Source organism: Denticeps clupeoides, chromosome 13 (assembly GCF_900700375.1).
Source record: "Denticeps clupeoides chromosome 13, fDenClu1.1, whole genome shotgun sequence".
Classification (NCBI taxonomy): domain Eukaryota; kingdom Metazoa; phylum Chordata; class Actinopteri; order Clupeiformes; family Denticipitidae; genus Denticeps; species Denticeps clupeoides.
Window position 1 is genome coordinate 21,358,438 of NC_041719.1, and position 23,700 is coordinate 21,382,137.

General features: G+C 40.8%; 1 protein-coding gene and 1 long non-coding RNA gene across 3 annotated transcripts in view; one reads left to right on the top strand and one right to left on the bottom strand.

Moving 5' to 3' along the window:
* The window catches only part of xpr1a (xenotropic and polytropic retrovirus receptor 1a), a 51,617-nt gene that overhangs the window by 25,347 nt on the left and 2,570 nt on the right, over nt 1-23,700 (bottom strand). The window lies entirely within an intron of this gene.
* Nucleotides 17,723-21,023, top strand: LOC114801863 (uncharacterized). Of its 2 annotated transcripts, XR_003751637.1 has the most exons (3): nt 17,723-17,875; nt 17,968-18,204; nt 18,298-21,023. It is a non-coding gene; the product is annotated as an uncharacterized LOC114801863 (long non-coding RNA). The 2 variants fall into 2 exon arrangements; XR_003751636.1 differs by having other exon boundaries at nt 17,723-18,204.

Sequence of the window (23,700 nt, forward strand, 5' to 3'; positions counted from 1 at the left end):
ACATCCTTCAACACTGCTCCCCCTTACCATATCAGACAGCCCAGTGTGTTCTTGGAGATCATAAAGTTCCTGGGTACAACCATCTCCCAGGACCTAAAGTGGGGGACCAACAGATGATGTACTTCCTTAGATCCAAAAGAAGTCCAGTCTTCCACAGGAGGTGCTGATCCAGTTCTACACTGCAGTCATTGTGTCTGTCCTGTGCTCCTCCATCACCATCTGGTATGGAGCAGCTACTCAACAGCACAGGACAGCAGATGATGTAGAACTTTAATGTAGAACCTGTTCCTCTCAAGAACCAGAAAAAAGGCAAATCATCATAGATCCCACATTCCCTGGACGCAGACGTTTTGGGCCAGCCGACACCGAGACGGACACCGAGACGGACACCTCGAGGCCACCGTCCTAAACAGCTGAACTGTCACACACATTGCAACTGGATATGAGATTTAGACTTTATTGTATATTGCTGTTGTTCTATATTGTTGTACCTGATAGACACCATCAACCGGAATAAAATTAACCATTTTAAAAGAAAAGATGCAGGTTGTTTCATTCCTGTACAACAATTCTATTTAACACTACCTATAAAAATTAGCCTTTTACCATTAGCTCTTTTACCAAATACATAAAACCAATATAAAACTACATGTCCATAACAAACAGAATCATTCAAAGAAATGTGTACAGTAAAGTCTGTAACCGGCTGGAAGGTGGAGTGAAAATCTGTCCTCAGCAAAGCAGTGTGCATAAATCTATAAAATGTGGAGTACTTGTTCTCTTGTTGTTCTGCGCTTTCACATAATGCCTCGGCAGGATAGTTCAAACAGCAGGACACCGGCAGGGGATTGTGGCAAAGTTTCCCATTGGTAGACAAATTTAATGGACGGGACTGTCCATGGGCAGGGCTGGCCATCTTGCAGCCTGCCATAGATATAAACATTAAATATCGCATTCAGCCTTTCAGCATGAGGCAACACCACTGCCATATATGGACGGGGATCCAAGCTCATTCAACCACGCTTCTCTGACGGTACAAGTGAAGATGCAGGACACCACGTATGGTTGTAATAACATAACAAGTACATATTTATTCTAGCATCAAGTACGGTACTTTTTCTTCAGTGTTCCATCTTACCCAGTGGACATATATGCTGATTCCTACACTCTGGAGTAATTTCAGGAGCATTATGATTTAGAACAAAAGAATTCTACTAATAGAGCATGCAGATGCAACGATATTATTATGTCCATTCACAAACGAGGCCCCAAAAATTCCAATTTTGTTTTAAGATTAGGATAAATCAGATACAGATATTGAATTTCTGTTGTGTTTTAGAATTGTGAAATGTGCTGGGGGCCGTGCGCCTCTGTGTCCTGTGATAAATAAGTAATGAGGTGGCATTTTAAACCACCCAACACAAAAAAACACACAACCCCCAAATCCGAAGGCCTCACCTACTCAGACATTCATCTCCTGCAGCTCTGCTTTAAACCTGCTACTGCATCAATGAAATTAACACAACACTCACACCATTTAAAAGAGTAAGATTACAATTACATTAGAACTAAAATGAATTTTAAGCGTTATTTTTTATTGATAGAAAATATAGACACAATTATATATAAAGAAACAATTGTATTTTATCTTTTAAACCTTGTGTTTTTCTAAGAAGAGAGTGACAAAACGGGAACATTGAAAGCACAGTCATGTTTTTTGTCTGTTCCCCTCATGTCTCACACCACTGAAACCTTTGTAATGACAGAGCTGATGGTGCTGAGGTGACCCAAGCAGCCCGTCCTCGTCCCCACCACCTATTGGTGCCTGTTGTAGCATAATTAATGGTGAACGGGGAAACATTGAGCTCAAGCATCCCTGCTGTGTGCATGTGTGTGTGTGGTGGTGTGTCTGTGTGTGTTTGTGTGCATGTGTGTGTGGACCCTCAATGACCCCCCCCAACTACACACTCACCATTTTCATCTGCTAGGCCACCACTGAACTAAGTGATGGGATGTTGTAACCACACTTGAATCCACCCTAAGCTAAACAAAGAGCCAAAATGTATTAATCTCAGTGCTAAGAGGGATAGACCAGTTAATATCAAAGATAAAAATAATACTTTACGTTCAGAGATTTTGGCACCGACCCTGAAATGCTTAAGAATGTTTTCATATCCTTTGACAGTAGATTTCATTTGTTATGTATATCTGAATTCTTTGTTTTGGGCTGGAACCATTGGGACAGAGCTGTTCGGCCACTTTAGGGCGCCTGAAGGTGTGAAAATAACCAACGTCTTACATGATATAAAAACGAACTGTTTCCATAACAAATTCATCTTCATCGTCATACAAGATGACACACCATACCATGATAATGCAGAATACCTCTGCATCATTGGCTGCTATGGGCATAAAAGGAGAGAAACTCCCATTCACACCTGACCTCAAACCTACTGAGATCTAGCAGAAGAGGCAGTTCACCCAAACAGCAGCTCTGGAAGGTGAAAGTGAAGTGGTTGTCATTGTGATACACTGCGGCACAGCACATGGTGACACTGTCAAATGTGTCCTCTGCTTTTAACATCACCATGACAAATGGGAGATAAGATCTCTCTAAAAACTCACAAGTTCAATGGATGCAAGAAGAGTGAAGCTGCTATCACATAATTGTCCTTCGTTAAAATGTCATTTGACCTGTTAAGATGTTTTTGATTAAAATCATTTCAGTTCTTTACAACCTATAAAATGTTTTGAAACTCTAATAATTTGGAACAGTTTTTATTTAAAAAAATACTGTTAATATTGGCAGGATTGTTTACTAACATTAGAATTATACTCTAATTGGTTGATGACTTGAAACTTGCTCACTGTCATTTGCATTTGACTATTTATGAAAATCAGTGACAAATATCATTTGTATAAAAACTGGAATGCAGTTGAATAAATCAGAGCAGCTATAACTTTTGATTAAATCAACAGTTTATAATGGAAACTGATCTGCTGAAAAGTGCACAAAACTATCAAATAACCTTAAAACATCAGCAATTCAAGTTATATTACAAGCACTCAGAGCTTATTCACCAGAGCAGACCGTGTTCATGACAGGAAACATCATTATTACATTTTTTAGCCACGGAGACTCCGGAGGACGTTCCTGAAACGTTCTATCTGACCGACGGACTGTTAGAGGTTAGAAACTCGGCTCTTTATTCCAGCCCATTTACTCTCAGCTTGTGTAATTGCTTTGAGGCTTCTTGGCATGAATGTACTGCACTAAAACGTGTGTGTGTGTGTGTGTGTGTGTGTGTGTGATCCAGAAATGTTCCAGTTGCTTCAGTAACCCATACCTACAGAATGACAGCGTATATCCACATGTATACATTACTGGTTCAAACTTTTAAAACACGGTGAAACACGGTCCTCTGCTTTTAACCATAACCCTTAGTGAGCAGTAGGCAGCCATGCAACCTTCTGATTACGTGTCCGTGTCCTTACTTGCTAGGCCATCAATCCACTGCTCCTCTTCCAGCAGTTATACAAAGTCGTCCAACAAATGACTTGAAATAGTAGAAAGGCAAGTGGTGAACTGCCAGAAGACAGAAAACTGAAATTCCAACTTTTCTTGATTAATTCTGTCTGTCTGTGTTGGAATTCACTGTAGTACCACACCCTCGTGAGAATGATTTGAAAAGTATTGTACTGTCGTGGCTAAATATTTGAGAATGACACAAAATCTGGTTTTCACAAAGTTTGCTGCTTCAGAGGTTTTAGATCTTTTGTCAGTTGTTTCTGTGGTGTATTGAAGTATAATTACAAGAATTTTATATGTTATATCTTTATTGACTATTACAACCTTATGAAAAGAGTCAATATTTGCAGTATTGGCCCTTCTTTCAAGACCTCTGCAATACATACATTTTGGTTAATAAATGTATTCCATGAATTTTTTCAAACTTTATTATATGTTTTATGTTTCATTTCTGAGTGTAATGAAAAAATTAATTACTTGAATTTCAATTCAATTCAATTCACTACATCATGAGAATAGGGACAAAACTCCTTATTAGTCTTAGGCATTTAGTCCATTAAATAAATGTTCTCAAAATGACAACATGTAATTTGTTCACAAACTGCCTTCTCTCATTTCTCCAACATGGTTGAAACCGTGTGTGCAAATGTACCTCGAAGAATTGATGTACATCCATTTTCACCAAAACCAATTCTAAAGAATGGGTTATGGGCGCCCTGCTGCTCTGTTCATACAGCATCTCCCGCAATAAGACAGCACTCCAAACAAAGATTAGCCCTGAGATGAAATCCTTGTCTCCTGCAGACGCCGATAAGTTTGTGGAGCTGCAGAAATCAGAGTCCAGTTGAGGATATCCCAGTTCTTTTAAAAGTCACATCCCTTTGAAACAATGACTTGCTGTTTTTTCTTACTGAATTCATGTCCCGCTGAGTTCAGTCAGAAGCTGAATATCAGCACCATACGCCAACCCCACAGAGCCTCATAAAATGGATCTGAACCACAGCAACATGGTGCAGGAGAGCAACGTGCATGTGTCATGCTGAGATGTTGCAAAGTTTACACACTGACACCAATGGATAGCAACACCAGCCACTACAGCACCAATTCTATTACTGTTTGTTAATTATTGTCCCTGGCACCTGGTCCTAGTGTTCCGTGTCCTGTGTACCCAATGATTCTGTTCTCCTGGGTGTAATCCAGTTAAGTACCTGAATGTGTCTAGTCCACCTGCGATCATCGTCATACCCTCCTTACCCTCCGGGATTCTTGTGCCCTTTTATGTTTGTCATTAAACCCTTGTGGTTTCCATGGAGCCGTGCACATGCGTTCCCGTGACAATTATGGATTTACACCACTATTAGTAATTACATGCCATGTTTATAGGCTAGAAAGGAATATTGAGAGAAACAATATGTTAAAATAATATTACTAATATCAAGATAACAAGGTGCGTGTTCATAATGACTTCTGAAGTCACAAAAATCATAAATACAAATGAAAGAGTGAACTGAGGTGTAATTGAGAAATATGAAGCAATACTGCATGATATCAGCACACCAGTAGCAGATTCCCATGGTAAACATGTTTAATATGAAATGATAAAATCAGTAAATCTATTTTAATGTGAAATGATAAAATGTATGTTTTCTTTTACCATGGGTAGTACACCTTGCTGCTTCTGTAATCAGTATGGATGGCAGGGTAAAGTTCAATCTGGAGCAGAGGAGGAAAATCATTAACTTCCTCAACCTGCTGGATATGGAGACTTTTAAATGAGATACAGAATTATATAGTCACGGCCAAAACATTCCAGAATGACACAAATACTGGTTTTCACAAAGTTTGCTGCTTCAGCGTTGCTGGGGTGTATTGAAGTATAATTACAAGTTTCATTGACAAATTACACCAACTTTATGAGTCAATATTTGCAGCGTTGGCCCTTTTTTATCAAGACTGCTGTAATTCGCCCTGACAGAGGGGTGGTAGTAGCCTAGTGGGTAACACACTCACCTATGAACCAGAAGACCCAGGTTCAAACCCCGCTTACTACCATTGTGTCCCTGAGCATCTGATAAATGCTGTAAATGACATGCTGTCAACCCACCTCTGGGCCAAATCCTGACTGATGGTGACCCATTCCTCCATAAAGTGCTGGGAGTTTGTCAGAATATGTGAGGTTTTGTTTGTCCACCCGAATCTTGAGGATTGGTCACAAAAAGTTTCCTGTGTGTTATCCACTAGGCTACTACCACCTACAAAGTATTGACTCAGGGGGATGAATAAATACGCACATCCCACTTTTCAGTTATTTCTTTATGTTTGGAATCATGTATGGTTTTCGTTCCACTTCACCACTTTGTGGTCTTTCACGTGGAATTCCATGTGGCTGTAATGTGACAAAATGTGGAAAAGTTCAAGGGGGCCGAATACTTTTGCAACCCACTGTATCACTTTGGTTTTATGTTACGGTGCTCCATCAGGCTGGAAGAGGCATCGATCTTCACATAACAGTTCTTGGATGCACGTACATTTACTCACGTTACTGTAATTGAGTAGTTTTTGTGAGTAATTTGTAATGGTTTACGTTGTTGTTGAAATTGGCAATTTTATTTTTTTCAAGTACATTTTTATTCAAGTATTTTACTTTGCTACATTGGAAAAACTCCCGTTACTGATAAAAAAATGAAATGCAGAAGAATAAAGATTCCACATTAACTGAAAGGAAATTGTGCATCCATTTGCACGTGGCATATTTCTCAGACTGCAGACATCATAAATCCAAAAAAATGTGAAAAAAGGTGAAAGTGAAGTGCCATGATGTTTTTTTACATCAAGTAATTGAGATTAACATGAGTAGAATTTATGCAAAGTAAAGATACTTTTACTAAATTACATTTTTTTTCAGTACTTTTCCCTCCTCTGCTGGAGGAGGTACCGTCCCCCCACACCGCGCCTGTCATGGTGCCCACTGCTCACCAAGGGTGATGGTTAAATTAAGGAGACACGTTTCATTGTGTCACCACTTGCTGTGCTTCAGTTCAGTTTTTTTCACTATTTTACAGCATTATAGTGAGGTTTCTTACATAATTGAATGGTCTTATACAGGTACGATTCTGGATTATGAAAATAAAGATCTACAAAGGCACTGAGATGATACCAAAGGTTCCAAAAGCCCGGTACAAGGAGTACATAGTGTCACCTGTAACCAACATTAACCCCAGACTACCCCATTGTTAACCCAGTGTTCAGCTTGCTTGCTCAACCACCCAGGAGTCATGCCTCATTAGGAGAACATCACATTCCCCTCAGACATCCCACTTGATGTCTCAGTTACTGCTCAGACACAGACGGAGCTCATCTCGCTTGGTTTTCTTCTGTTAAGTGTGCTGGCAGAGTTGGCACAGCTAATCAACAAATGACTTACTCTGGCCCCAATCTCATTTCTGCAAGGAAAACTCCCTCCAGAGGCTTTAAGGTGCGCACAAACTGCCAATTTATGTCAAATAAAATATATGCCAAAAATGTAACAAATTAGACACATACCTTTGAATAGTGAATAATTGGTGCTAGAACGTAAAACGTTGCTGTAGGTCATCTATGGTTTCCAAGTGTTAATGTTTAAGCTAGCTAACAGGAACCCGTGGGACAGAAAGCCAGTCTTTTCTCGTTCTGTGCCATATTCACATTTCCGTATTGTGTCTATTACCATCTGCAGAAGCCAAGATCAATGCAGCCAATTCCTTTCACATGAATGTGTGCACATGCATCTGAATGAGCAGGTGTCCATGCATTGTGTGTGTGTGTGTGTGTCAGAAAGAAAGACAGAGAGAGACAGTGAGAGAGAAAAGAAGAATAAAAGATGGAACAGAAAAACCCTAGGTCATTGCATCTGTAAGGTTTTTGTTGAGGTGAGGGCTCTACAAATTTGTGAAATGGAAGTGCATTTACTGAGAAACAGCAGGATACCTCACACTGAGAGCAGAGTACAACAAGAACAATCAATGGCATTTTGATTTGACTTGCCCAATGTCTCAATCCAATCCAGCTCACCAGCATGCCTTACAATCAATACTGTGCACTTTTATGCCCATTTGCAATGCAAATAACGTGTAGGGCTTTCCAGATGCATCTAAAATGGCAAATAAAATAAGAGACTAAAGGATGTTTGTTCATTAGACAGGACAGAGCAATCTGTTCTTTTAATAGAATCTGAGAGAGATTCCACTGTCACATAACTATTCATATTTCAAACACAAAAAACACATACGTTACTGTAGTAAGTGTGTGAAGTTCTGAGGTCTTCTTACACATGCAGAGTAAGGCTGTAGGGGAACACTACAGATAAAAGCAACAAGGGCCTTGATGGATGGGCAATTCAGAACAATCCGGAACATCTTCTAATTGTGTCTGTTTTTCTGCTCAATTAACGAGATGGCTCTTTGTCTTTGTTTCCATGGAGCCTTGGTCATGTGACATGCTGCTGAATGCATGAGGAAGGGGGAAGGGTGGACCTGTGGGAGTGAGAAAGTGTGTGTGTGTGTGTGTGTGTGTGTGTGTGTGTGTGTGAGACATCCCAAAAGAGAACAGGGTTAAGAGAACAGTATTAATTCCTGCCAATAAAAGAACAGAATCATGATGGGAAGAAATTCCCTTGAGAGCCCTACACATGTGCACACACACACTGCAAGTGGACACACGCACACACACACACACACACACACACTGTGTTTTCCCCTGTCAGGATTATGTGATGGATGTGACAGCAGAAGGCATCAGTGAAAGATGTAGCCACAGCTTGAGCTGATTGCTTATTCATTAAAATCAGCCCTAACAGTCCTGGTGGGACCCTAAAATGTCATCATAGGGTGTTGTACAAAATGAACGCAGACACATTACCCAGCGAAGGGCATGAATATGAATTTCATGCGTGAGGTTAAGGACACCTGTCGAGTGGGAGGGACCGTGTGATCACAGGCACTCAATCAGAATCTGGATCTAAATATTATTATTATTATTATTACTATTAATCAAGTTTACTATGATCTTCCTTATTTTTCTTTCCACAAGCAAGAAAAAATACTGTCAATTTCACCAGATGTATGCATAACACAACACAACACCTCCCATGATACTGTTACAAGAATGTCTTTAAACTTATAATAAATGTCAATAAAAGACATTTCTGATGTAAATGGGTAAGAAGTTATGAATTACTGACATTTCTGTCTATTTTATTGGTTAATAACACATAATATAGGTTTCTAAGCATTAAATAGGTTCACAAAAAGCTGACTCATAGGTATGTGTAACAGTTAGGCTTACAGAGAATTAATAAAACATGATTACATAATTAAAGCAAATACTTTGCTAATACTAATATTAGTGCATACTATATATATATACAAAATGTCCAGGCAGACACAAATTCATGAACAGTGAAAGGCTCCTGGCTCAGAGATTGACAGTGAAACATTAACAGAGGTTGAATGAATTAACCCCAACAATTAAAGAAGAGCAAAATGCTCAGGGTAGAAAGAACTGAGGTGAAAAACTGATTAACAGTACATCATGTACATTTATTAGTGAGGACCAAGTATGACTGTGTGTGTGTGTGTGTGTGTGTGTGTGTGTGTGTGTGTGTATTTTGAGGGGTGGGAAGGTTTGGAGGCTGTCGCTTTGACAGAACAGGGGAATCATTATTTTGCTCAGCCTCCCCCTGCCTTGATCAATAATAAGAGACCCTGAGCACAGCCTTGAAAGCCTTGTTAGGAGGGTTATCAGACTGCCCCCCCCCCCCCCCCCCCACACACACACACGCACACACACACACACACATACATACAGGTCTGTCCCAATACTGCCAAACTGGGTCACTACAACAAGACAGAACCTGGTTTAAATTGGTAGATCTTTCCGAGGCCTGGCCTGGTTTCCTCTTATTTTAAATACTCTAAGCCACAGAGGTCTAGACATTACTGCTCATACACCTAGTTGTCAATCAAAAATATTCAATTATTGTTGTTTTTGCCCCATTTGTCTGGCCTCAATAAGTAAGTCCTTTAGCCAATTAGATACTTAACTAGACCAACCGAGGAACAACAGCAACAAGAATGATTTAGAATCTTTGGCTTCTTATTAGAGCATGCCTGTCCTGAAACAATATGCACCATGCATCACATTCTCTAATGAGTGGATACAGTTGCATTATGTCTCCATTATGACTGTATGAGGAATAATGCGTCCTATGATGATAGTGGCATGGCATGCATTTCTGTGTTCTAAATACAATTCTCCATGCCTCCCAGACCGCTGTATCTCGGGCATAATGGGCTAAACGATCATCAGTATCTTCTCGGCATTAATAGCAGCATGATGACAATCGGATCAGGAATTATTATGAGCAGTATTATGGCAGGTTAAAGGTCATTTTGGCTGCTTGTGAGCACAGATTACTTCTGAGTTTTCTCAGTGGGTTTCTCACACAAGTGTATGTACTAACACACTGCCTGTGATAAAGCCACCAGTAACAAAGAGCTTTAGATAGAGCCATGGCAACTGGCACATAAAAGCATCAGGCTCTCATCTCCTCAAGGTCAAGGTCACACACACATAGTCACACACAGATGAAAGTGTATGGAGACTGAGAAAAAAATGAAATTGCAAATCTGGCCTCTGCTTTGGTTCAAATGTCAGTTTTCAAATACACACACACACACACACACCCTGGCACTCATGAGCACTAAACACTTAATATTACAAAATGTTACACTGTGATAGACAGAATCAGACAGACAGAAAACTGTGTATTCAGATGGTCCCTAGTCTCGCCTTTCATTTTCTCTTCTCTCCTTTCTCTGTGAGAGCGTCAGAGTGGACGAAGTTGAGTCATGGCAACTGGACTTTCTTTCTTTAATGCACAAGCCAACTTCCCTCAGACTGACAAAGGTCTGTGGGTGCAGAATGAAACGTCTCGACATTAAAGAAAGAAAGTCCAGTTGCCACGACTCAACTTTCAGACAAATTCACCTGGATGACAGAGAATCTTCACAGACATCACTTGCAGAGTGGACAGTTTGGGTCCGAGCCATGCTGACCCTCAGCTGCCTCTCAGCTCTCAATAAAGCGTTCTGTCTTGGGGCTGTGCACACAGCCCACACACTCAACACAGCCACATCGACGGTTAAAATATCTGTACACCGTATGAAAGACATCAAAGTTCATACTAGGCTATAACATGCAATAACATGAATTCTATAAGATCTTGTGCATGGGGAGTGTTTGCTAATGTCACATCAAGTCAGTCTTCCAAATGTACAAAAATAAATAGATACTAACAAGAAAGGACTGGGTTCTAGTTATCTGTATATTGCTACCCACGCAGACCTTTTTTTGAGAGTCATTATTTCTGAAACTTTAATGATGTTCTTCAGAAACATTTTAAGGATACCGTAGTCGTGATTTGCTCACAAAATCTACTTCCTCATTCTGTCTGATTTAAACCCAGTCCAATGCATCTGAAGTGGAAGAGTAATGCAGTGCCTTTCTCCTCACTTCCTCCTCCATTTTCCCCTGTTATCCACACTCAGAACCACAGCAGCTATCAAACCCACACCCTGTAAAATATATACAGAATTCATTTTAGTCTGTATACATTTAAATGTGTAAAAATATTTTTTTAACTAACAGTTGTCCCAGTAAGAGGTGGTCTTATGGGCAAGGCCAGATTTGGTTAGAAATAGTGCTCAGACCTCAGACAGATACCTGTCAGATACCTGTATGTCACAGACATAATATCTCCTTCATATGCCAGGAGAGGTGCAACACTGGTCTTAAATTTCATTTAAAGAGGTCTTAAAAAGGTCTTTATTTTAAGATAGAAAATTGTGGGGGTTCCATGCTTCAGGTCTTACTAATGAGGGAGGGGAAACTGATATGACTGGACTTCCCCTCTACTTCCACCTGAGCTGGCAGACTGTCTGAAAAATTCAACTATATAATTCATCCTCCATTATCAGCTCAGGTGTAGCCAGTCCTACCTGGTCTACATCTCAATAGCAAGTCCCCTCAAAGAGCTCTGGTTTTTGGAACTTATCACCTCACAACACAGGAACAGCTTTCCCCAGTGATTTGATGACTGTGAACTGCATCCAGCCTGTTGGTCCCCTGCGAGTCTGTTTATACAAGACCAGAGTCTGAGACATAAGCAGCGTTGGCACAAGGACACAGGCAGCCAGACTGTAACTAAAGCAACAGTAACAGGATTACATCCTGGAGAAAAACAGCATTCAGCAATCAGAGACATGTTACTAGTTAAAGGTCATCAAAATGCAAAGAATTTGATGCAAATCCACGTGTCAAGACAAGTTAGGCTCATTAAGCTGAAAACACACCGAAAGAACGCAGACAGAAAAAAATGGTCCTAATTCCTGATTGTGTGCACCTATAACCACATGTTGTCTAGTCCGCGTTGGGCCATCATATATTTACATGTACCCTGTACTGTATCTTGTGCCTTTCTTAAAAATAAAACCCCTGTTCCATGAAAGTCATGCGAATGAGTCCTGTTTTCACTCCACGCCACCCTGTCCTGCCATATTCAAATGAAGGCAGAAAAATGGAACTAAATCAGGAATAAAGAGAGAGCTGCTGCAAGCACAGTGCACTTCACAGAAACACTCTGGCTGGTTGCATTAGCATAATTATACCACTTATCCCACCATCACACACAGTGATCATTTCACCTGATAGAGGCCTGTCGTCATAGCAACAGGGACAAAACAGGGTTCAGCAGGAGAGTAGTACAGGACTTTAGAGGAACAGGATGGTGTAGGAGACCTCACTCAGAAACAAGTTAAGCAAAGCATTTAGGTTTTGCTCAATTAAAGCAACATAAAAGAGTTGGATGGTTTATGGCATTTAAAATGAATATTTCTAGAAAAGCACACTAATTGCTATTAGATTTTATAATTGGTGATGACTGGTCTTATATGGATAACAAATTCCAACTAATTAGGCCCTGGTTGTTCTTTGCCTTAGTGTGGCGTTTGACCAGAGAAATAATTGACTATTTATAGAGGGTTGACCACGTTACTGACCTCTGAGAAGATTCACTTTACACGCTAATCTCATTTCAGAGGCTTTCAGACTGCCTGCTCTCTCTCCCCCGCTCACCATGTCTAACAGGCCGGAAGTAAATATCAAGTCAGGCATTTTTTTGAAAGTGAATCTTAGTGGTGGGAGCAGTGCCCCTATGGTCCACTTTTTCATAAACTGAATCACAGGCTAATATGACAAGAACAAATTGCTGAATTGAACATGCAACCCCAGCAGCATTTTTCTCATTTGCTTGCAGCTTCAGTAACACAATGTGCAAAACATACATTGTCTGAATATGAATATATTTGTTGAATAGGCCTACACAACAGCACAATACCTAATGCATGTAAACATATTTCAGTCATTATGTTTACATGAACAGAATAATCAGATTAAGGTCAGTGGTCAGATTAAGACTAAAGTCATATGAACAGGTGAATGATTCCTTCAGAATTTTCTCAGAATTCCTCTACAGAGAACCTCAGTTGTCCTCAAGGCCACTCGCACAACCAGTGGGACGGCTGTTTCCAGGCAACATGAGCAGGACGTACCTTGATACTTCACAACCATCAGCCAATCAAATAGCTACAGAAACATCTCCAGTTTCCCCTGGGTGTTGCAGTTTTTTTGGGCTTGCCATAATATTAACAGGTCCATCATCCCCATACTAGCTGAGCCATTCACACCTTTCTAAATTGTCCTGTCTCTTAAGACGAAAGGTCCGAAAAAGATTGACAGGGGCTGTGGTTGAAATCAATTTCTAAAATGATTTTATGATATAGAGCAGTTTTACCCCAAGATAATTAAAAGTATCATGGCGTCGGGTTGAGCGCTCGCATATTTGCATGGCTTACAAAAAATGGGGGTGTATTACAGATAACAGAAGCACGCACCAATACACAACAGACCAGTTAAGGACCTGACGAGGACATGCCACTAAAGGCACACATTTATACAGGCTGAAACAGCTGCACAAAACCAGGAAACACAACCACAACGAAACCACAAAGTACCCCACCAGAGTCAGTACATGACAACAAGACAGCTTTAAACATGCATAAACAGGTGAGAACAATCTAGAATTAAAGGAACACAGGACAAACATAAAACTCCACGATCCTGTTCTCAAGAGCCACTAAAATCACACACACACAGAAAAGCAGACATTTGGATCTGTGTCCCCACCCTGCACCCAATGTCACAGGATGGGCTCTGATATATTAGAAATGTTTGACTATATGTAAGAAGACTTGCCTAAACCCTAAACCTACATCTGAACCCCTGTGCCCCCTCCAGGCATTTCTGTACATTTTTTTGGTGATCATTCAGTCTGTGTTAGAGCGTGAGGCATGAATTCTCTCTAGGAAATCTTGTTTTTGGCCAAATTTTTAAAAATCTTGTCACCCATATGCATTCTGCACCCTCTCACACTATTTGTGTACAAAAATGTACATGTACAAAATCTGCCAAAAACTCCTCATATTCAGATTTTTTTTCATAACTCACTTGAGCCCTTTACAAAATGATCAAACATTCAATAATTGAATAATAAACAACTGTATTATTGATAATTTGTCATTTTATTATTTATTAAAATAATATTTATTTTCAGAAATTTCATAAATCAACTTGAGCTCTCCATCATGGGTCATTATGGGGCAGAAAAATAGTCCTGAGTATAGTATAGTCCTAAGCAAGCGGGCATAAGGGTTAAGCACTTTTTAAAAATCTCTTTAAACATCTTGGGTGTCAGGATATTATAAAATATTTGTGGTCTGTGAGAGTTGATGGTTTGATCCTGCTGGTGCTGCTGTACAAGCTGGATGGGAACAGCTCCATTAGTACAGACAGGCACTTTGCCCCAGGCGGCCTTCCCCTGCAGCAGCCTCAGCCTGGCAGGTTTGTCACACAGATAGATGTGTTTGACTGGAGCAGCACGGTGCTGCTGTCTGTCTCCGCGGGCTTTTCATGAGGAGATATGAGCAACCTGGAGCTGCTTTGGACCCATAAACTCTCTACTAAGTGCTGTGTCAATAGTCAGAGCAGCAAACATCCATCTCTGCTCCCGTCTTCTAGTTACAGTGGAAGACTAATGTCTTCTGCCAACGAACACAGCAGGGAAGTGGGCCATGGGAGCAGAGCTGTCAGCCCCACCATGTGTGGAAATAATGGCCCTTTTTATTTCTGACAAGTGAGAACAGAGATATATTACTGAGAATGTGCTTACGTTGTAAGTACTAGACTGCACCTAAGACAGCAGCATGTTCAAACTGCTCTAAATGACAGATATTCGGACCACAGGCCAAAAAGCTAAACAAATTCAGAGACAAATATGGAAGTATGTAAATCCCTTCTTGGTCTGGGCCAGAAACTCGATTAAAAAAAATTAACCAACGTGTGTTTAAAATATTGTGCATTATAAAGAAAAACAGAGATAAACAGATTCTGGAACTATAAAGGGGTTAATTGTAGGGTGGTAGTAGCCTAGTGGGAAACACACTCACCTAGGAAGACACCCCATTTACTACCATTGTGTCCCTGAGCAGGACACTTAACCCTGAGTGTCTCCATGGGGACTGTTCCTGTAAATACGGATTGTAAGGTGCTCTGAATAGGGATGTCTGGTAAATGCGGTGTGAAACACAGTTAAATACACAGTTATATAGTGTTTCATGATGCAGTATAAATGACGTCAATAAAATCTGCCTGTAGTGCCTCTGGAAATTGAGCTTCAACTTACTGCTGATCTTCTCGAAATCTCTGCCAGCCAGAAGGACTGCCTGTTGGAGGCAGATAACGGTCCAAAGGTCTCCAAAAAACACACACACCAGTACAGTTGTACTCTGTGCAAAAGTCTGATATAGAGAAGCAGTTATAATAACTGTGAAATGCCACCCAAATATTTCCTGATTGGCCATTGTGCGATTATGTAGTCTGAAAAGACATTCTTATCTGAATTAAGCTATAAAACTCTTTAAAAAAAAAACACATTTATTAAGCGCTTTGTAGTTCACCAGGGTGGCTGGGTGAAATTTACATGAATTCATGTAACCCACCCCTATTTCTATTTTCGAGGAAGAGGACAATAGTGAATATCCAAATAGGAAGATACAGAAGATGGAGGAATATTTGGTCAGTGCTTTATTTAACCAAATTCAGTTGAAAAGGAACCCATATACAATCACGCTGGAAATATGTTGTGCAATGACCTGTACCAAGCTTATTAGTTCATTCCGCCCCCCCGGTGTGTTACTGATGTCTCCAAAATGTATTGGCTGCAAAAACTGCTGTTTTATGAGCATAATGAGCATTGCCACAACTGGCATCTCATGGAAACAAGTAATAAGCTGGAGAATTAGTGAAACAAATAAAGGGATGATGAGAAAGAGAAATAAGCATTTTTGTGTCTGTAATAATCCTCCCCCAGGCCCCGCCCCTTCCTGCTTCCCTCCTGCACCTGCACCAGTGTACCGGGCTGAGTCCTGTGCATGGGTGCATGGGTGTACAGGGTAAGGTCAGTGGGTGGGCGTGGCCGCAGTCTGCCCTGGGAATTTCTGCCGTGTGGTGACAGGGTCCACGCCAGCGGTGTGAGCAGTTCTGGTCTGAGTTTGGATAACTCAGGTGTCTGGTGTCATGGTGTATGTGGCAAAGTGTGATTTGTGTTCCCTGTGAGCGTAACGTCTCCTTTTCTCTAAGCAGAGCCCTGTATGTTTGTCCTTCATTACAATAAACTTTTTTTTTATTTAAGTGCCTGGATCGTGACAATATCACCTTATTTAAATAAATTCATGGTCTTGACATAATTCTTCTTCTTCTTTTTAATTTAAGATCACTGAGTTTTTTTCGAGGCAAAATATTCAGCATAGAGTAGGTAGCCCTGGTTGGAGGGCAGTGGTTGCAGGATGAGGCCGGATGTGGATACAGAACAAATGAAATTACAGCCGACAGTGATTCAGCAGAAGCCTTTCAGCTCCTCTGGCCATGAGATGAACAATTCTTATTGGACAGAATTTATTATCAACGCTGCAACATCATGCCACAAACTCTTTTACAATTCCAAAAGAAATCTGGTTAGCACTGTCATATTCAAAGAGGAGTCATTTATGTGCCATTTCATGTGACCTAATCATAATACATTTAGTTATCTATGGATTACTAAACATTTATACATTTTCTGCTTTCTGTGTAAAGTCTACTTAAATACGAGCTACCGTACAATTCTCTGTTTCCTCTCATCAAATACCAAATATCAGAAACACAAGCAAATTACACGTGACACGAAGATATTAACGTAAACTATTAGAAGCTCCAAATTTGATATACTTGCTTTTATAATTGATTTGCCTAATTCCCGTTTGAATAAGTAGAATAAGCCTCCGCAGTGCTGTGTGTGCGCCCAGATACCCGGCCTTTCCGAGAACAGACACAAATCAGTTTAAGCAAGGCTGCTAACTACAGGAAGTCAGGAACTCATCAGGGAGTCCCTGTTAAACAACACACACACACACACACACACACACAGCTTATAATACAACAGGACACATACTTAACGGTTTCCGTGTCACAGAATATTAAATTACCCACAACTCCCTTCTTTTATTTTATAGGAAGATGCTGTATTATATTTCCCAGGTAAAGTGCCAGTGGGTGTTACTTTACACTTCAGACATCTGTACTAGGTGTATACATTTTTTACTTGAACCAACAGAAATGTGAAGGTTATGGATGATACATTTGAAAGTGTCCACTCATTTCTTCACTTTATCTACATGAGGGCGGAGTAGCAAGGACATTGTGGGACAGGGGCGTCCTCATCCAGCCACACACAAAGGGATTATTAATATGATCATTTCTATTGTTGTTGTTGCAAATGAGTGTAAACAATACTAAGCAGCCATCGTGCTGTGTACAGGATAGCTGACAGCAAGCAGCTTTGGACTCTGTCACTGTCAGGATTAGACAGGACGACGAGTAAGGTCAGCTATAAATGGGTCAGTGTGCCTGAGCAGGCTGATCCAGGAACTGATCCAGGAACTGATCCAGGAACTGATCCAGCCTGCAGGACCCTCAGTCTCATTTATGCGTCAGCATACTGGAGACAGCTTTGGCAGAAGAAAGAAAAGAAACTCTCAGTGTCTGGCAGGGATTCTGTCTGTGTGGGAAGGACTGACATTTCTCTAAACGCTGCAACATGAACCTCATTACCTTTCCTGTCTGGACTGCAGATTCATCTGGACCACTTCTCTACAAGTATCGGCCTTTATAAGCTTGCTGGAATCAATCTCCCACAAAGATGACTGATGGGTCATTCAAAGATTCCCTTTCTCGTTGTCTTTCTTTAGGACACGAGGCTTCGGTTTACGAGGAGTGAGCATGGAGTGGAATTCTATGCTCTGGTACACGGGTAAAAGCAGGGAATGTTAAGATGTTGGTTTGTTCAGAAGAAAATGGCCTGTGCAGGCCAGTAGGTGCATGCTTCTGGTGGCTCTTTGTTTCCTGGCGCCAGTCTTCTCCCCCTGAGGCTTTCTGAGGACCATCTGTGTGCACTGTGAAAACCTTGATGTGTTGGTTAGAACCATGTAAGTCTAGAAAACGGTTATTGTTTATAATAACTCCGCTGAATACATTAAACTCAATATGCGGATGCGATGAAATATGTATGTTTCCTTCAGGCTTGTATGCGGCTGAGATGAGGATGATGAGCACCAGCCAGGCCACAGACTGGGACAGGCCTTCTCACTGCAGATTTAATTTATTCAAGTGAATGGTGAAGTGATGCATGTACACATACATATAAGCACAAATAGCAACTGAAGCATCCTCCCTCCCAGAGGTGGCGCTTTCACCTGCAGGAGGCGGACGTCCATTAACCAGGAGTCTCTCTATAAAGATCAATATCAAGAGGTCCAATATCACACAGCCGAGCTCCAGCTACATTTCATTCAGGTAAAGCTATCAAGCTATCATGGCTATCAAGATTATTATTTGTAATGGCGATGAAGGAGGACACATGCCGTTAAGAGACAGGGGGACATTCCCAAACAACGAACAGGGCAGCTTTATACAGACAGACACGGGTGAAAACAATCAGCAAACAAACGATGGTTTGTAGCCCCATCCGGGCCGGATCTTGGCGTTATTCTAATTATACAAAACAAGTACAACAATAATGAAATACCATGGTCTGCATTGAGAAGAAAGGCGCCAGTCTTCATCTAGGCTAGAAAATGTAACATGAAGAAGCTAACATTCATATTTTAATTCCTAATGACAAGAATTCCTGGAGTCCCAGGAGGGAGCAATCTGTCCCGCCCCTTGCTGTGCCCACAGCCAATCACCACCTCCTCTCTCTGATTACCCAGTCAGCTCTCAGATCAGACACCTCCTCGTTTTTCTTTGTTAATGCTGCATGAAAAAGTGTGCGTGTGTGTATATGGTCAATAGAGTAAATCTCTATTGACCATATTATACTATATATATTGTATAAAGTCAGAGAAAATAAAGCCAGCAAGATCCATGTTGCACCACTCCCTCCATCAACAGCTGAGCTACTGCCAAAAGCCTTTTCTCACTATAGATGTGGAGATGCTGGCGGCTCCAGTTCCCTTGGTGTGCAACTCTATTAGAATATAGATTAAAGGTGAAATCTAGGGGCAGCCACTGACTGTCGACAGCAGAAAACCCTGGAGAGCAACAAACCAACCAATCAGGCTCCAGTCTGCAGCTTTCTCACTACACAGAAAAACAGGCCACAGCAAGATGTGAAGGACAAATCACAGTTATGCCTCCTGTACAGGGGTGTGTAGGGATGGAAAATGCTATCGTGTATACATACTTCTTCCATTTGGATGAAAAACAGTAGTTAAACACAGACAAAAATCCAGAATAATGGCTTCGACTCAGTAATTCTTGTCATGAATGCACAAACAGACCTGAAATCCCACATGCATCCTCTTAAATACAAAGTCATGCATTTGCATTACAGAAAAGAACTGATCCAATCCATTTTATTTCCATGTGAATGGACCAGCCTGACAAATACCTCAACATATGGTGGAACCAGTCGCTCCATAATGCACCATGACCTCCTGCTGCAGCATGGCCATGTGGTGCTGTACATTTCTGCATCTCCTCTCGCCTTTCATATTGCTTTTTAACCTCTGCTCTGCGTAGCACGTCTAAGAATTCTTTTTACAGTTGAGAGAGAGGAGATACAACCAAGCAGTGGAAATGTGCTTTCAATTTAAAAATTAATTGCACTAATAAAAAGAAAAAATCTGAAGTGTTCATCGGTGCTATAAGATATTTATGCTTCTTTGTACACTGGTCTACTGAGCTGATAAAAGTAAAGTACTGCGGAACTATAAATTCACGTGAGAGATTTTGTCTGAAGAGGACGTGTTATGGTAGATGTTCCTCTAGAGAGGCAAGGCGAAGTTACTGTCCATATATATTTAACTTTTTATGAAAAACATTTAAAGGTTCCCTGACATGAAAAATTTGTTTTGCTTTTATATTGGTCCCCTAATACCTGAAGTCTCTTTCAAAAATACAGCCAGAAGTACAGCCACTTTGATCCAGTCCTACAATGACATTTACCCAGAATGTCCCCTTCATAGACGCAGAAGTGGCCTAGCAATTAAGGAAGGTTCGAATGCCGAGCCTCTAAGGTGCCACTGAGGTGCCACTGAGCAAAGCACCGTCCCCACACACTGCTCCCCGGGCGCCTGTCATGGCTGTCCACTGCTCACTCAGGGTGATGGTTAAAAGCAGAGGACACATTTCACATTTATTCACATTTATTCACACATTTATTCTTTTATATACTCATCTTATAGAAATGATTTAGATAAGAATGATTCCCTCAAGCCTTTTGACCCTGTAAGTAGATGACCATCCATGAAAACTTTTTAGCATGCAACAAAAAAACAATGCAACAGTCAATAGCCACAGTCTTTAATAAAAAACAACGAAATATTATTTACACTCCCGCATATGACAGTTTCCTTTTCATTCCTAGTGTTCAGACTGGAAGAAAAAGCCATCACAAGAAGCAGATTCTCCTAAACACCTACTGACTGCAGCAGCAGTCATCCCCGAACCAATAACCTCTGCCTAACCCTTCCCCCAGCCCATCCCAGCAGCATTCAGTCCAGATTCCATTCAGAGATGAATAATGGATGGACAGACTTTCATCTGTCCGGAGCTGCCCTGCTCTCTGTTCTTCTGGGATGAGGTTCGGGATGGAGCAGTGAACCTCAGGACCTCAGACACAGACATGAGGATGAAGGCGATATAGCAATGAGCTTCATTTCAGCAGAAATAATCAAAACCTTCAACAAACTGGAATAAATATGTTTACAATGAATTGCTAATAAAAGAACATTTTCTATTTTTCTGATGTGTGTCTTCACTTTTATTGTCTCTCCATTAACTTCTCATCACCCACCCAAAGTTCCAGTTAACTTCATTTCTACACTCGAACGTTCCCCAGTCACATTATTTTTACGAACATCTGAAAAGAGCCAGGTAGAGACAATCACGATTATGGGTTTCATCCAAGCCAGACAAGCAGCTTGCACAGGAGCTCATCAATAATTGAAAGCTGGGGGAGGGGAGTGGGAGCTGGGCTACATGGAGCCTGCAGTGTTCCGGGGGTAGCGAAAGACCCCCCAGCTCACCGTACTAATAACTACAGAGACGGTCCGGGGAAATTTGAGGAATGAATGCGGTTGTGAAAGCAGGGTGATACAGAGTTTGTTCCTTCAGCAGCTACACAGTCACCCTCATTCTCCTCTTCCTGATGGCCTTTAACGTCCCGGCCACACACCCAAGATACATCATTCTGGTCAGTGGGGCAACAGAACTACCTGGAGCTGACGGCCTCACCCGACTTCTGCTGATCTCGTATTGATCCAGCAGCATTGAACTTTAATGAGGTTCCCAGTGGCCTATGGGAAAAATCCTGGAGGACAGTTGAACCCCGATGCATCTGTTTGTCCAGAGTCTTACACCGATAAGGACAACTGATATGGACAGATATGCTCTTCTATTCTGCACGCGTGAAAGCATCTTCTGATGCTTGCATTATGGCATAAGTGATTTTGGTCAATGTGTGATAAAGGAATTATTGATGCATTAGGTCTATCTGACACCTCATGTAGATTTTGTATTGATGTGTATTAGCTGGTGAAGTAATCCTGATTTCATCCACTACCCACGTTAACGGCGTGGATGCAGAATGAGAACAGTAGTCCTTCTGACACGTGTGTCTCTATCCAAATGTCTCATAACTGTCCAGTTTAATTCAGTTTAACCTGAGCTCAGTGGCTTTTGAGACAAGACCAGATGTTCCTTTGTTACATTTTCTTTTTCAGGAATGGAATTAAATTAAACCATGAAGAAGCAAGAAAAGATTTGCATCTTGGTTAAGTAAAGACTCTTGCACATGTTCGTTATAAATGACAATTATGCTTTTCTGAATAGTGCTGCAACGTACACATTTAAGGAATTGAAGCAGCTCAAAAACATAAAAAATAAGAAGCAATTGACAAACATAAACCACAGAAGAACACATTTCACAAAGCAAATCCAAATTCTCTTCATTTAACATGCACCAACAACACGGCCCTCAGGCTCAGAAATGATTATTCCTGGTTTGTGTTCCTAAGAACATTCAAATTTACTTAGCCTTGGACTAGTATAAAAAGCATCGCAGTCAGTGCAACAGTGTGGAATACCTACATTTTTAACATCATTTTAACCTGCATTGACAAGTGTTTGTGCATTTTTGTGCAGTCAGTTAGATATTAACAAAAGTGCTATTTGAGTTCAATTTTGAAAAAAAAATATAGATGACTGATCCTTACAAGCCCATCTGCCAGAACAGCAAATCAGATGTAGGGCTTGTACAAGATGTACAAGTTGTACGTGAACAGATGTCCCAGATTTTAGCAGGATACAGTCATTCTCTTTACTTGGCTTTCTGCCTGTGTGTTATCTGGTTTTATTCATATATTTTCCCGGCCTGTCAGTAACACGGTTGACACATGAAAGAACTCTGTACTGTTTTAAAGATTTCTTGAACAAAAATGTATGGAACCATAAATGTTTTTTTTTAAAATGTAGACCACTGTTGCAATATTCAACAGCTATAATATTCAAATGCATCGAGCCTTTACCAGAGGGGTCTGAGTTTATAAGGCACTACCTCCCAGCCATTTCCACACATTAAAACACTGCTTACACCCAACAACAAAGGTCATTTCAGTCTGGTCCAACGCAAGGGGGAGAGGAGAGGACAGTCTCTCTCTACAGAGGGCATCCTGTAAGTGGATCAGATATCAGTGCAGAGGAGGATATGGGGAGGCAATAAAGGCCCAAATTGTCTCCCTTAGGGGCCTGAGTGCTAGCAGAAGATCAAACCTCGCTCAGCCACGGCTGCCGGCAAGGAGGGGGAAAAAGAATAAATCACATTTCCCTAATTAGCATTTCATTGGGGGCAGCTAAATAAAATCATCACTTTTGACTGTAACAGCCTCTCTCTCAAAATTTGTTTAAGGCAGGAAAACTGCAGTGAAAGCATTCCAAACCTAATTTAATGCAGCGATTATTTTGCAGCAAAATGACAATAACTTCATTAAAAACCAGTTAAATAAGTGAATAAAATTAACAAATTCGTTAGGAAAAAAAATTAATGAATGAATGAATGAGAAATATTGATGTCTCAATTTTGATCACTTCCTTATAAAAAACCAACAAAGCTTCAAACCTCTATAGCTACCAAACAAAGCAGATCTTTTAGGGTGTAAAGGTGCAATGCAGCTCAAATAATCGAAAGAATATGCAGTAAGTCAAAGCTGTCCAAGTTGAAGAGATATTAGATCGGACGCCTGGCTGTTTCATAATCACAGGGGAATAAAACAGACATTTCTAAAGATGCTAGATGGTACTCATTATGTTCAGCCTTTGTAATGGGAACAACGTTCTGTGGATGAAAGAATGGAAATATACATGATTTATGTTTACAAGCCCTTGGCTCCACAGATAGTCAGAAATAGTGAGCATTTTAATGT